This window comes from Eleutherodactylus coqui, chromosome 1, assembly GCF_035609145.1.
Source record: "Eleutherodactylus coqui strain aEleCoq1 chromosome 1, aEleCoq1.hap1, whole genome shotgun sequence".
Taxonomy (NCBI): Eukaryota; Metazoa; Chordata; class Amphibia; order Anura; family Eleutherodactylidae; genus Eleutherodactylus; species Eleutherodactylus coqui.
Window position 1 is genome coordinate 402,069,044 of NC_089837.1, and position 13,581 is coordinate 402,082,624.

A 13,581-nucleotide genomic window follows, 5' to 3' on the forward strand; every position below is an offset into this window, starting at 1 on the left:
TATATGAACTTGTAGATAGAAAGACAAGATTGATGTTTTTAGCATTTGTAAGCCAATTATTTGCGTCTGATTTCCTGCTGTACCAACCTGATAACCGTGACTGGTTGGAAGTTATCCTTCCTTATAGATGCTGCACATTCTACATTGTGATGTTACAGATACTATACTGCGATCTGGGACTGCTCCCTCGGCACCGGTCCCCGGTGAGCTCATTACTTAACCACAGCAGGTCACCACCAAGTGCTGCCAAACACCATGCGCAATAATAGGATACATGGCAGCCTGCTTGTCTCACTGCCTCATGCTCCATCAGAACATAGTCAACTTCTGGCCTTACTAGAAGGCCTTCCAGAGCGGGCAACATTTATACCCATCTATACAAGTTTTGTAAGATTCTTCAAAGTAAAACATGACAAATATGGCATCCATTAATGTGTACAATGCTGCGAGTCTTCCGGTTGCTATTGGCACTGCGCATGTGTAAGGGCTGCGTGTGATACGTGGAGGAATAGAGCATGCTGCAATTTATTTCTCCTACATATCACTCAGGTGTGAATGAAAGAATGAAAGTCCATCAACTTTCATTGCCTCCCTTTACCGTGTGTTGCACACGGGACATACACGATACACCCGTGTAAATGAGCCCTTATTGTTGTTCTTTATGAATACTAGTCCCCACTTTGGGAACCGCCTGTGGTCCCCTGTACTCATATACTTTGCATATTGGCTGTCTTTTGTTTTTAATTGTTTTAAGCTGTGTCCAGAGATGCCCATGCTTTAATAAAGGCTGTTTCTGTTAGACTTTTACTACTTTTGGGTGTGTGCTACTTTTTGGATGTAGCTTTTTGTGCGATTTCCCTTCAGGGTGCATCCACATGGGTGAGTGCAATGCGATTTTTCTTTAGCCCACATAAGAATTAATGGACAATTCTGAAGCGAGAATCGCTGAAAAATAGGTCAAGCAGTGATCTTTCTATCTTGGACCATTGGTCCGCGAGAAAAATCATTTGTGAATAAACATATAAAAATCAATAGGCTATTTTCATGTGCGAGATTCGTCCATATCGCAGTCAGAGGGAACTCACACGTGAAACTCACCCATGCGAATGCACCCTCACATTGCATACTTGACGCGTGGCATGCAGTGAATTACGTATGTGTGAAGCCGGCCTTACTTGACTGGATGTGTCCGGCAGCTGCTAAACACTCTTGCCTACATAGACATTTATCAGTAAGATATATATATATATATATTATATATATATATATATATACACACATACACACACACATAACCTTTGTGACAAGTCTTCCAGATAGGTGTCCGATCACCTAGTGTCTGGTTGATGAGCCATGCATTCACCAACTCTCCGCTGAATCCAAGGACATCACCCTTTTTTCTGCAGATCAGTGGGGTCCCAGCTGTCTAATCCCACCGGTCTGAATATTAGGACATGCCTGATCGGACTAATCTCTGTTGAGACTCTGCACAGAGTGGGGTTGGCAACAATCAATATGCTGAGTTAGAGTCTCTTCATATGGTCAGTATTGTTTCCTTCGATATAGGTCAAACCGCCCGACTGTTGTCCACTGTTCTGTCTAGATACAAACATGCTTCTTCATGTGATCTCAGCTCGCCACTCTTGTGAGGGTCAGACTATTAGTCCAGCGGTTAAGTGGAGGAGCTTCATAAGTAGTCATAAAGTCCCCGGTGTTCCAGACTCCACATCAATCACAGATACAAGATCAGGGCAGTTTAGGAACAGACATTAGAACACAAGAAACACAATTATGTAGCAACTTTAATCTACAGGAAGACAACATCCCAGAGAGATCAAAGCCGCTACAAATGGAAGAGAAGCGGAGAGCAATATGGAGTGACACTTTCAGAAGCAGCTAAACCAGCTTGTCACATACAGGTTGGCTTTCTCACTAAATCCATACATCCTGGTCGTTAAGCTTTCTGCTGCGGAGATGAATGTATTTATCAATTACTGCTAAACATTTAGCCAAACAACAAATACATCAACTGGGCTAGACACATTGTCACTTATGTTTACTGTCCTCCCATAATACCAAAAATCAGAGGATGAGACCTCTAGATACGCGGAACACAAAAGGCAAACCAACAGGGTAACGCCATCATTAAACACCATAACAAAACCAAGGAGCGTCCCAAAACCCGGAGCACACCTACCCATACAGCGGGAAAAATAGCCATTAAATTAGATACAAAAGCTGCTAGTGAATTGATGATATAAAGAGTGCAAATAACATTAGAACTGTATGACACAATTCATTCTAATATTGTACCCCTCAGATATTGGACCAATATCAGGAGTATAGATACAAAATCATCCCAATTGGTCATTGCTCCCTCCCCAATGTGTGTTTAGATGCGCAAAAATGACACCGCAAAAGACAGAGCATCAGCGACTGAACACGGTGACTGATTTTATACGCGGCCAGAAAGGATAGGTCTTGCCTTATCTTTCGGGCGATATACGCTGGCAGCTCCCATAGGATTCGCCAGCCATGTGGACGAGATTTGTCAAAAAATCTCCTCCACACAGGACGGCCAATCCGTCGCAGCAAAGCTGGCACTGCGGCGCGGATTCCCTGACCGCAGCATGTCAATTTTTGTTTTCTGTTGTGGCTGCGCTCTCCTCTACGGGAGCACCATCTGCAATAAAAAAGCATGCAGCCGAGCCGCTCCGAAACCCGTGTCCAAGTGCAGCGTGTTTCGAAGCTGCACTTTCCTGGTAGGAAATCTCGTGGTTTTTCGCTGTGGCCAAACCGCAAGATTTCCGGCGGGATTCCACCCTGTGTACTTTTTCTTGTAAGTCAATAATGTGCTATTCACAGACGGTAACAGGACACTGCAGTGTTGATTGTATGGAAATGAGGCTCACAAAAGTGTAAGGCTAAATTTACACAAGAGAGTGCAATATCGGTAGAGTTTCATACTAATATCGCAATTTTAAACATGCGGTTTTTCTACGCGTTTTCTAACGCATGAAATAGCATGTTGCTATTAAAAAAAAAATCGCAATCTCATGAAAATCGCATGTGAGTTTGATGCAATTTTTGGGGGGCTCCCATGTAAAATAATGAGCAATTTCTGAATAGAATCGCCCCAAAATAGGACACGCTGCGATTTTTCTATCTTGCAGCATGGATGTGAGAGAAAATCTCCCGTGTAAATGTACTCATTTAAAGTAATCAGTTCTTTTCCCACTTGGTTATGTTTCTAGCGGCATACAATCTCCTGCAGTGCACCCCGGTAAGTAGTCCTCCTAATGCTGCTGCGCTCGCACTGCATGGTCCAGGATGCTCCTGAGCTCCTCTGCTCCCCTTCACCGCTGAAGAAAGCTGTGAGTCATCCGCTGAGCTGGCAGGGGCATCCGGACCTCATGGATATCCCAGACTGCTTGTTGGTTTTATTAAAAGTACAGCTGCTAAAAATGTAAGTGAGCTGGTGCATCACTCAGGACCCCCGGCACTAGACTATGAGGCCCACAGGGCCACATTCCCTTTATTATGAGCAACTAAGAAAATAAAATTCACTAAATACAGTATAAGGGCGCCCACCCACTGGCGTTTGCGATTTCCGTGCGTGAAAAACGCCGCGTTTTCGCGGCGTTTCCATTAATTTCCATTGACTTTCATGGGTGCATTAGGAGAAAAATAAGGACACATATGCAACTGACAGTTCCTATGTTAAAAAACGCCACGCAACGCAACGCAAAACGCCAGTGGGTGGGAGTACATTCAATTCTAATTGCACTTGAGAAAAAACGCAAAACGCAGAGAAACGCAAATCGCCAGTGGGTGGGCGCCCTAAGGAGGACAATCCCCAGGGAATCCCTGAGTGCACTACTGAGTACTTAAGATGCACCTAATTCTTCAAAATGTCACATGCAAAATGTAACACGCGCAGAGTGTTATGGCAGCAGAAATCCAGCCCTAAGCTCTTGCTAATGACCTGAAGGTTGTGAGTTCAATCACAGCATGTTTCAGGTAGCCGGCCCAAGGTTGACTCAGCCTTCCATCCTTCTGGGGTCGGTAAAATGAGTACCCAGCTTGGTGGGGGTGGGGGGGGGGGGGAGTAAAAAAGTTACCTGAATGTGCTGCAAAATAATTTGGCGCTATACAAAATAACAAGATTTTTATTTATTATGCAACTTTTTAAAAAAGTCGCATATTATAAATCAGGTCTACACCATTGTGCCATCTAAACCATGCCCACAAATTTAGACCTGGTGCACAATGTTCATAAATCCGTTGCAATGTAACTAGACCAGAAAAAGTTGCATTTTAGGACAAAATGCAGAGGCAACAGTTTTGATAAATCTCCTCCTAAATGTTTAAAATAGAAGAAAAACACCGCCAAAACTAACGTGTGTATGAAGGAGGCCCTATAATGGCCAATTCGGATCAGATTTATGCTATAAATTTTTATTATATGAGGGTGACATAGAAATTGTACAATCCTTCTTTCTGCTGCTCTCATCCAACTTGCATCCACAATATGCTGACTTGGCAGAACCATAATTATCAGCCGAGCGGACGTAATTGGGAGTGAGTAAAGTTCCCCACACTAAGCACTCTGAGGGACACAAACAGTAACAACCTAGCTGTACTCCAACCAGAGAAAATACTCCAGCTCAGCAAATACAGCAGAGATCTCCAAACTAAGGCAAGCCTCGGCGCTCGCAGCCCCACTACCTACTAAACGCAAATTCATTGTGAAAAGTTTATGTTTCTCCCACCTGCTTGGTGTAAGGAAGTTACAGCGCGGCAACTGGATATGTCGGAGCCTGAATGCCAAAAGTATTAAACGTCACATATTTGTTTAAATGCCAGCCATGCTTGAAACGCAGAACGGGGAAACGGGCTCTCAGCTGGGAGCTACAAAAGAACCTTATTTAGGAAATTCTGAAGAGTCACAGAGGCCATGTGAAATGGGAACAGAATAATATGAATGTATCTAGATGTCAAAGAGCAAGGAACGTCAGTATATAGAGCAGATAATAACCACCGTACAGCATGCAAGTCGGTATGGTAAGACTTAAAGCGCTACTGCTATAAATGTAACATCGCCACTCATCCTCTATACATATGGCATTTGTCTGAAAATCAAAGACGTAGAAGTGGTACCAGCAGCACTCAGGGGTCTCCCTCATGTACAATCACATCCTTAGATGTACCTTTACCTCGAGCGACATTGCCTTTAGCGAGTACCTGCCCGCTCGAGACGAAAGGTTCGGGTGCCGGCGCGGGGGAGCGATGAGTAGCGCCAGTCAGCAGGAGGGAGCGGGGAGGAGAGAGAGATCTCCCCTCCGTTCTGCTCCGCTCTCCCCCGCAGCTCCCTGCCCGCCGCCGGCACCCGAACCTTTCGTCTCAAGTGGGCAGGTACTCGCTGAAGGCAATGCTTGCTCGAGCAATTGCCTTTAGGGAGTATACTCGCTCATCTCTAGTCCACATAAAAGCAACGTTTCGACTTGCATGAGGTCTTTGTCAAGCTCGGTTGTTGCCCGAGGTGGTCCACTAGGTAAGCCCCATCAACTGCTGATTCATGCCGTCTATATTACCTTACGGTACATTTGGGTGGAACGATTAGGCTGCGTTCACACAAGGCTGGTACGGGTTCCGAAGTGGGTTTCATTGCGAATTCCTGTGGAGAATTCACTCCCTCAGCAGCGGAGACGGCGACATAATTGACATGTTGCGGATTTGAATTCTGCGCCGCAAGTCAATTTCCTCACTGGTGGGTTATTTCCGCAGCTTGCGAATGAGATTTTCAAAATCTTGCCCACTTTGGTGCTACTGTAAATGCAGCGGAATTTCCGTACAGACGGTCCGCACAGACATTCCACGACAACTCCACCCCGTGTGAACCCAGCGCCAAAAATATTGCTAAATCGTTCAGTGTAAACATGGCCAGCAATCAATGATGAACGATAATTAGTTCACTTATTTCATGCAAGCACGAAAATCATCACTGGCTCGTTCGCTAATCGTTGCGATCTAAATACCAATTGTTACTGTTGAATCCTATGATATACCGCAGCAGATATCTCAGGGGCGGTGAGAGGTTTTTTTAAGAACACAATCTCTACCAGAAGCCATTTATATATACATATACATACCTGCTAACAGTATATAATGATGTTTGATCTCTAGGTAATGAGGCTGTTGGAGGATATTGTGACAACTGTTGATATTACTTGGATCCTTGTGATATATCTTACATGCTTTTTGAAATAAAGGATCTCTGTGGGGAAGGATATTCACAAAAAGGGCCTGACTAGAGGAATGCAGACTGTGACCCTGGAGGCAGCGGGGCAGAACTTACTAATGGCATCAAGCCAGGCTTTCCAAAAGCAGGGTCAGGGCCGTCATCCTTAGCATCTACATAAAAGAGGAGAATGTTTTTCTATATGTAGAGAATAAGAGGAAAGAGGAGATTTACATCCCTACATAATATAAACTATTGGAGCTGATTACATACTTGTATTGTATTATGTTATATTAACATACTGCATGGTGGGTGCTGTTAAAAATAAAAAACATGTCAGAATGGCAGATTTTGTCTCCAGAAAAAATGGAATAAAAAGCAATCAAAATGTTACATATTCCCAAAAACTGGATAAATGAAGACTAGAGCTTATCCCGCAAAAAACGAGCCCTTATAGAGCTCAGTTGATGGAAAAATAAAAATACTACAGCTCTTGGAATGTGAGGACACAAAAGGAAATGTTTGAAAAAAAATTCGTCTACAATTTTGGACACTCCGTAAAAATGAAATCCAAAAAAACTAATGGCAGAATTTTTTTCCCCACTCCCTCTAAAAAAATGTATTAAAAGTTATACATTATATGTACCCAAAATAATGCCATTACAAATACAACTTGTCCTGCAAAAAAAAAAAATCCCATATGGCTATATAGCGACGGAAAAATGAAAAATGTATGGCTTTAGGAATGCTACAATGAAAAAAACTGAAAAATGAGTTGGTCACTGAGGTGCAAACAGGCCACTTGGCCACTAAGGGGTTAAGTTAAATTGTTGCAGAAAGTTATAACCCTCAAGTTAAAGCTTGTTGCATCTGTATGTTTACAGCCTTGAAGCAAATATCGTACGTCTTAGTAATGGGAAGAGCTAGTTGTTGCCACATAACTGATGGTTGAACAGTTATCATTACTCCCTGCCTAATTACCATGCCCAGCAATGATATATATATATATATATATATATATATATATATATATATATAGGTAGAAGCTGGCTATGGAAGGTCCAGCAGGTAGATGACTCTGTAGGGTCTCTCAGCACCTTACCTAATCCATCAATATCCGGCAATACTGGAGCTACACTTACAATGGTTATCCAGGGAACATTCTTTTGCCAACACCTGTACAGACTGTACCAACAAAAAAGAAGGCATATTCACCTCTCCTGTCGCTTTCACACCTTTGGTGCCCAGACCCCCGCTGGTCTTCATTTACAGGCGCACAATGATGTGACCGTTGCAGCATTTCATTGCCTCAAGTGAGTCAGTGATTGGCTGCAGCAGTCTCATGGCCTGTCAGTGACGTCATCGCTGGCTCCCTGCACCCAGACATGATGACCAGTAGGGGGCCAGGGAGCAGAAGTACAGGAGGAGAGATGGAGGAATCACTTTTTTAATGTTTGTACAGTAGCCTGAGTAGTTTGGGGGGGGCGGAGGGGGAAGAGTCCCCAGATAATCCCCTTTAAAGCTTCTACAATGTACACGGATCTACATCTGTCTACCGGAGTAAAGGTCTATTCACATCCACATCAGAAGATCCGTTTGGAGCCTCCATCACTGAATTCCGTTAAAGACAGGATGGAATGCAAAATTATTTCGGCCTGTAAGAATATGTCAAATGGACAGATGGAAGCCTAAAAGACCCCATTATAATCAGTGGGGTCCGTTCAGCGCCATTCATTTCTGTCACATGACAGCGCCATTCGATCACTGGGTGCTCCCATAACAGAGCAGGAACACGAAACCTAAAAGTGACAAAGTGGGCGAGCCTAAGAGCATGTGCCAACTATAACAGCGTTATCACAGGAAATCACCAGGTTTCTACATCCATGCTCCATGATGGTCCATGTAATGCACGGCAGCCATCAGGTCTACACGTCACTATCAGGAAACGTCTTTGCGGACAGTAAAATGCCTGGATGTCTGGAGAGGATAGAACTCGCACTGAGAAAAGCTGTCAGAGATGATCAAAAGTTCAACCAGCTTTCAGCGAAATCACGTGTGACCATCTGGTGGTGAGGGCATCTAACCGTATAGGCAGCAGGTTCGTAACTACCAGGATAGCCAGCTGTTGACAGGGTGCCATCAGACAAAGACTCAGACCTCATGCACACGGTCCGATCATTGCTGCGGAATCCAGAGCGGGCGTCCACCTCGGGATTTCGCAGCATTAACCCTCCATAGCATGCTATGGAAAAATGATTCTTCATGCACACGAGCGGAACCAATTGCGACTGATGAAAAATCGCAGCACACTTCATTTTCCTGTGCTTCCAGCACAGACGGCTTCCATTGAAGTCAATGAAAGCTGTCCGACCCGTCCACAATTGACATTGTGGAGGGGCCACGGATTCCGTGGGAAAAGCAGAAGTTTAAAAAAAAAATCTGTACTGTGCAAGTCCGATGGAGAACCGTACGGACCATCTGCAGTACAGAGAAGCCGGAAGAAGACAGGTCCGTGCGGGCACCAGCGAAGAAGATGACAGGTACGCAGGGTCACCCGCCGCAGTCAGGGCCGGATGCTGCGTGGGAATCCACAGTCAGAATTCGGACCTGCCGTGTGCATGAGGCCTTATTGTATAAATCACGTTTTTTATGTTAAGCATATTTCTAAAAATTCTTGTTTTTTTAAATTGCTGATGTCATAATAAATATTTTAAAAAGACCGCAATATCCTGCAGTTTTCACACTGACCACTGAACCTAATAGAGAAAACTTTTCAGCAGTCATCTCTTATTATCATCACAGGCGGGATTACAGTAAAGATAAGATATATGGTCACAGCTCACCTCCACTCCCTCCCTGCACAATGACCTCAGAGCATGCCTACAAATAGTCTCCCAAAGACACCAATGAGTCCCCTCCTGCCCTTTGTATGAATGACTATAAAAGACTTTTCAGAAAGTTCCTAAGGGCAGGGAAGGGGCTAACATTAAAAACTAAGCAGTACTCAGTTCTTGTAACTGTGGTCCCCTTAGTGCCAGCCTAAGAAGCTCTCTGCAGTGTTCTCGTGCCGTTCTTCCTTTAAAGAACCACTGCAGCCAATCACCGGTCTCAGAAGTCATGTGTGCATGAATGGCATGTGACCGCTGAGCTCAGAGATTGGCTGCAACAGTCACGTGACCGTTGCAGGAGCTCCCAGGACCTGTGCGGCAGGGATCAGAGCAGCTGCACTGAACTAGAGGGGCATTTAATTTTGCTTAATTTTTTTTAATTTCAGCCCATTCCCCGCCCTTAAGAACGTTTTGAAAACTCCTTTAAAGAAGTTATCCCCTATGAACTATCTCTTTCAGAGGCACTGGACATGTCCTCCCATAATGTTCTCATCATAGGGGTCCTGTGGGAACCCGCATGTGGAATCCAGCTCTGCCGTGTGCAGCCGGCCTACGTTGAATATGAACACCATTTTCTATCTCTTACTGGGGCATTAGCCATATTTTTTTAAAGGGAACCTGCCACATCATATAAGCACCATAACCACGCCCACCGCTGCGCACGGACTGACCAAGAGCCAACATCCACCGATGCCAGTGCAAGAACAGGGAAAATAATACCTACCCCGAAAATAAGCACTACCCTGATTTATTGGGATTTTCAGGGAGGCTTGAAGTCCGAAAATAAGCCCTAGTTACATTACATTTAAAAAAAGCAATGCACCTCCTGCTGCTCTCTGGAGCTCCGGCAGGTTTCCTGCAGTCCTCGGCCACCTACATAAGATTGCTTCAAGGTTACGGGATTCATAAATCCCACCTCCGTGAAGTGATGGGTCTGATTGGCTGAGCAGCGCTTGAGAACCAATCAATGCAGAGCTTGATGAGCCAATGTGATGGCTGTGATTGGTTCATCGAGCGCTGCATTGATTGGCTGAACAGCGCTCAAGAACCAATCACAGCCTTTAATTGTGGAGGCAGGATTTATGAATTGGTCAATCAATGCGCGGCTCAACCAATCCATAAATCCCGTTTCCATAAAGTGATGGTTGTGATTAGTACTCGAGCTCTGCTCAGCCAATCGGTGCAGCACTGGATAAACCAATCAGAGCCATCGCATTGACTGGCTGACCAGCATTCGAGAACTAATCAGAGCCATCGCTTCCTGGAGGCGGGGTTTAGGAATCCCGTAACTGGGAAGCGATCTTCAGTGCGCAACCGAGGACTGCAGGAAACCTGCCGGAGCTCCGGAGAGCAGCGGGAGGGACGTGGACTGAGCATGGTAGGTACGTAAAATAAAACATCCCCTGAAAATAAGACCTAGTGCCTATTTTGCAGCAAAAATTTATATAGGATGTAGTTTACGGTGCTCCCAGGACATAACAAGTTCCTTTCCTACATTTGCGCACACAGGGCATGTTCATTGGCGCACAGCAGACAAACGCGCCCTGATCTAGATGGGTATTTATCATCATGAGGTCCACGTGTTCTTTTTTCACAGAATTACACAGTGTATTGCACATTTACGTACGCATTCAGTGGGCATTTGCGCACCTCCCATAGACTTCTATGGGGAACTTGTATAAAAGTAGAGAATGCGCCATTTTGTTTCCACGTGCGTGATATACACACGCAAAAAAGAGAAGTGAAAACAAACTCATTGAAATCAATAGGTTCTATTCTCTGCATAATGAACGCGCAAATACGCCGGTGTGAAGCCGCCCTAAGGGTGCAAGTGTGACGCCAGAGCTGACCCCCCATCTGCGCCGCGCCATACGACCGTCACACTTTGTGGGGTTTCTCCCCTCGCACACGGCAGCTGTCTGCGGGGCACACAGTGTTATGGAACGCCATTCATATAAACGTAGGCGTACAACAGAACCCGGAGCCGCTGACACCCATCCTGGGCACAATGCCGGCGGGAGCAGAGGATAGCATTCATGTGCACATAATAATGGGGATAACATTCACAGAAACATGCCGAGAACAGCCGTGTCATGGGGGACATAGTCGTCATACAGAGACATGTAGGAGGGGCGCTCTGAGACTAACGTCCCCCGTATCATGTGGTACACGACATCCGCTGTTGGTGGTGGGGCAGAACAGTATGAAGCTTCTCACCAATATTTGATACATTTTGAGGGGAGAGGTGTGTTGTGTGAGCCACAGGTCTCTTCATATACTGTACACGTGTGACCGTGGTGAGGCTATCTGTATACTGTACATGTATGAACGAGGTGAGGGCTATGTGTTTTACTGTACATGTATGACCGTAGTGAAGGCTGTGTGTATACTGTACATGTATAACCGTGGTGAGGCTATCTGTATACTGTAGATATATGACCGTAGTGAGGGCTGTCTGTATACTGTACATGTATGACCATGCTGTGGGCTGTCTGTATACTGTACATGTATAACTGTAGTGAGGGCTGTCTGTATACTGTACATGTATGACCACAGTAAGGGCTGTCTGTATACAGTACATGCAGCACATATATGACCCTAGCGAGGGCTGTGTGTATATTGTACATGTATGACCGTTGTGAGGGCTGTCTGTATACTGTACATATATGACCGTAGTGAGGGCTGTCTGTATACTGTACATATATGACCACAGTGAGTGCTGTCTGTATACTGTACATTTATGACCATGGTGAGTGCTGTCTGTATACTGTACATGTATGACCGTAGTGAGAGCTGTCTGTATACTGTACATGTATGACCATAGTGAGGGCTGTCTGCATACTGTACATGTATGACCACAGTGAGTGCTGTCTGTATACTGTACATGTATGACCATGGTGAGGGCTGTCTGTATACTGTATATGTATGACCATGGTGAGGGCTGTCTGTATACTGTACATGTATGACCGTAGTGAGAGCTGTCTGTATACTGTACGTGTATGACCACAGTGAGGGCTGTGTGTATACTGTAGATGTATGAACGCAGTGAGGGCTGTCTGCATACTGTACATGTATGACAGTAGTGAGGGCTGTCTGCATACTGTACATGTATGACCGTAGTGAGGGCTGTCTGTATACTGTACATGTATGACCGTAGTGAGGGCTGTCTGTATACTCTACATGTATGACCACAGTGAGGGCTGTCTGTTTACTGTACATGTATGACCGTAGTGAGGGCTGTGTGTATACTGTACATGTATGAATGTAGTGAGGGCTGTCTGTATACTGTACATGTATGACCATGGTGAGGGCTGTGTGTATACTGTATATGTATGACCGCAGTGAGGGCTGTCTGTATACTGTACATGTATGACAGTAGTGAGGGCTGTCTGTATACTGTACATGTATGACCATGGTGAGGGCTGTGTGTATACTGTATATGTATGACCATGGTGAGGGCTGTCTGTATACTGTACATGTATGACAGTAGTGAGGGCTGTCTGTATACTGTACATGTATGACCGTAGTGAGGGCTGTCTGTATACTGTACATGTATGACCATGGTGAGGGCTGTCTGTATACTGTACATGTATGACCATAGTGAGGGCTGTCTGTATACTGTACATGTATGACCATAGTGAGGGCTGTCTGTATACTGTACATGTATGACCGTGTAGTAACATAACACGATTAGTTTCGGCGTGACCCTTGTATACATATGTTACACAGACATGTCTACAGGATGACTCAGTGTCCATCCTCCAGGATACAGTGTACCCCACAGACCTGCCCCGTCCTGCGGTCATACATGTAGTGTATGTGCAGAGCATTCTCCCTGTATGTAGTATGTCCTCCTACACGACAAGCACTAATAATAGCACCATGATGGCAGGCAGGCATACAGGGCCGGCCCGCACTACATTACACAGCAGCCCCCTCCCCCAGCACCCTGCCCGAGGAAGCACTGACACCCAGCAGCGGGACAGGGAGCGGCTGACACATGGAAATCCCTGCCTCACACACCAGCGCAGGCCCGGCACAGCGCCACCCGCTCCCGGCGGCCACATCTCCTCCGGCCGGGGGCCCCGCAGCGCAGGCCCGGGCCCCGACACAAGCCCGCTCTTACCTCCTGGCAGATGTCTGCAGGGTGACAGCGAGCAGCCGAGCCGTGCAGCCTATGGATGGCAGCAGGAAGGCGGATCTGCTGTTGTCACTGAGCCAGGAGCAGGGGGGAGGAGAGCGGGAGGGACCAGGAAACTTGTCAACTTTCCTCCACTCCAACTGCACTCAGGGGGGTGGCAGCTGCAGGCTGGACGGTCACAGTTATGTCCTGCACTACTAAGGACTGCAGTGTAGTGTGTGGCAGGTAGGCACACGGGCGGCAGCGCCATGAAGTGACATTTGTATTAGGTCCTCCACAACTGCACACACATGTATAACACAGGAGGACAG

The 13,581-nt window shown here is 45.8% G+C and overlaps 1 protein-coding gene across 13 annotated transcripts in view; it reads right to left on the reverse strand.

Moving 5' to 3' along the window:
• Positions 1-13,343, reverse strand: part of MBNL2 (muscleblind like splicing regulator 2) — a 146,447-nt gene extending 133,104 nt beyond the window's left edge. For all 13 annotated transcript variants that reach the window (XM_066580395.1, XM_066580504.1, XM_066580496.1 and 10 more), the window contains exon 1: positions 13,256-13,343. The gene's annotated coding sequence lies outside the window, so the exon portion shown is untranslated. The remainder of the gene's footprint in view (positions 1-13,255) is intronic.
• Positions 13,344-13,581: the final 238 nt, after the last annotated feature.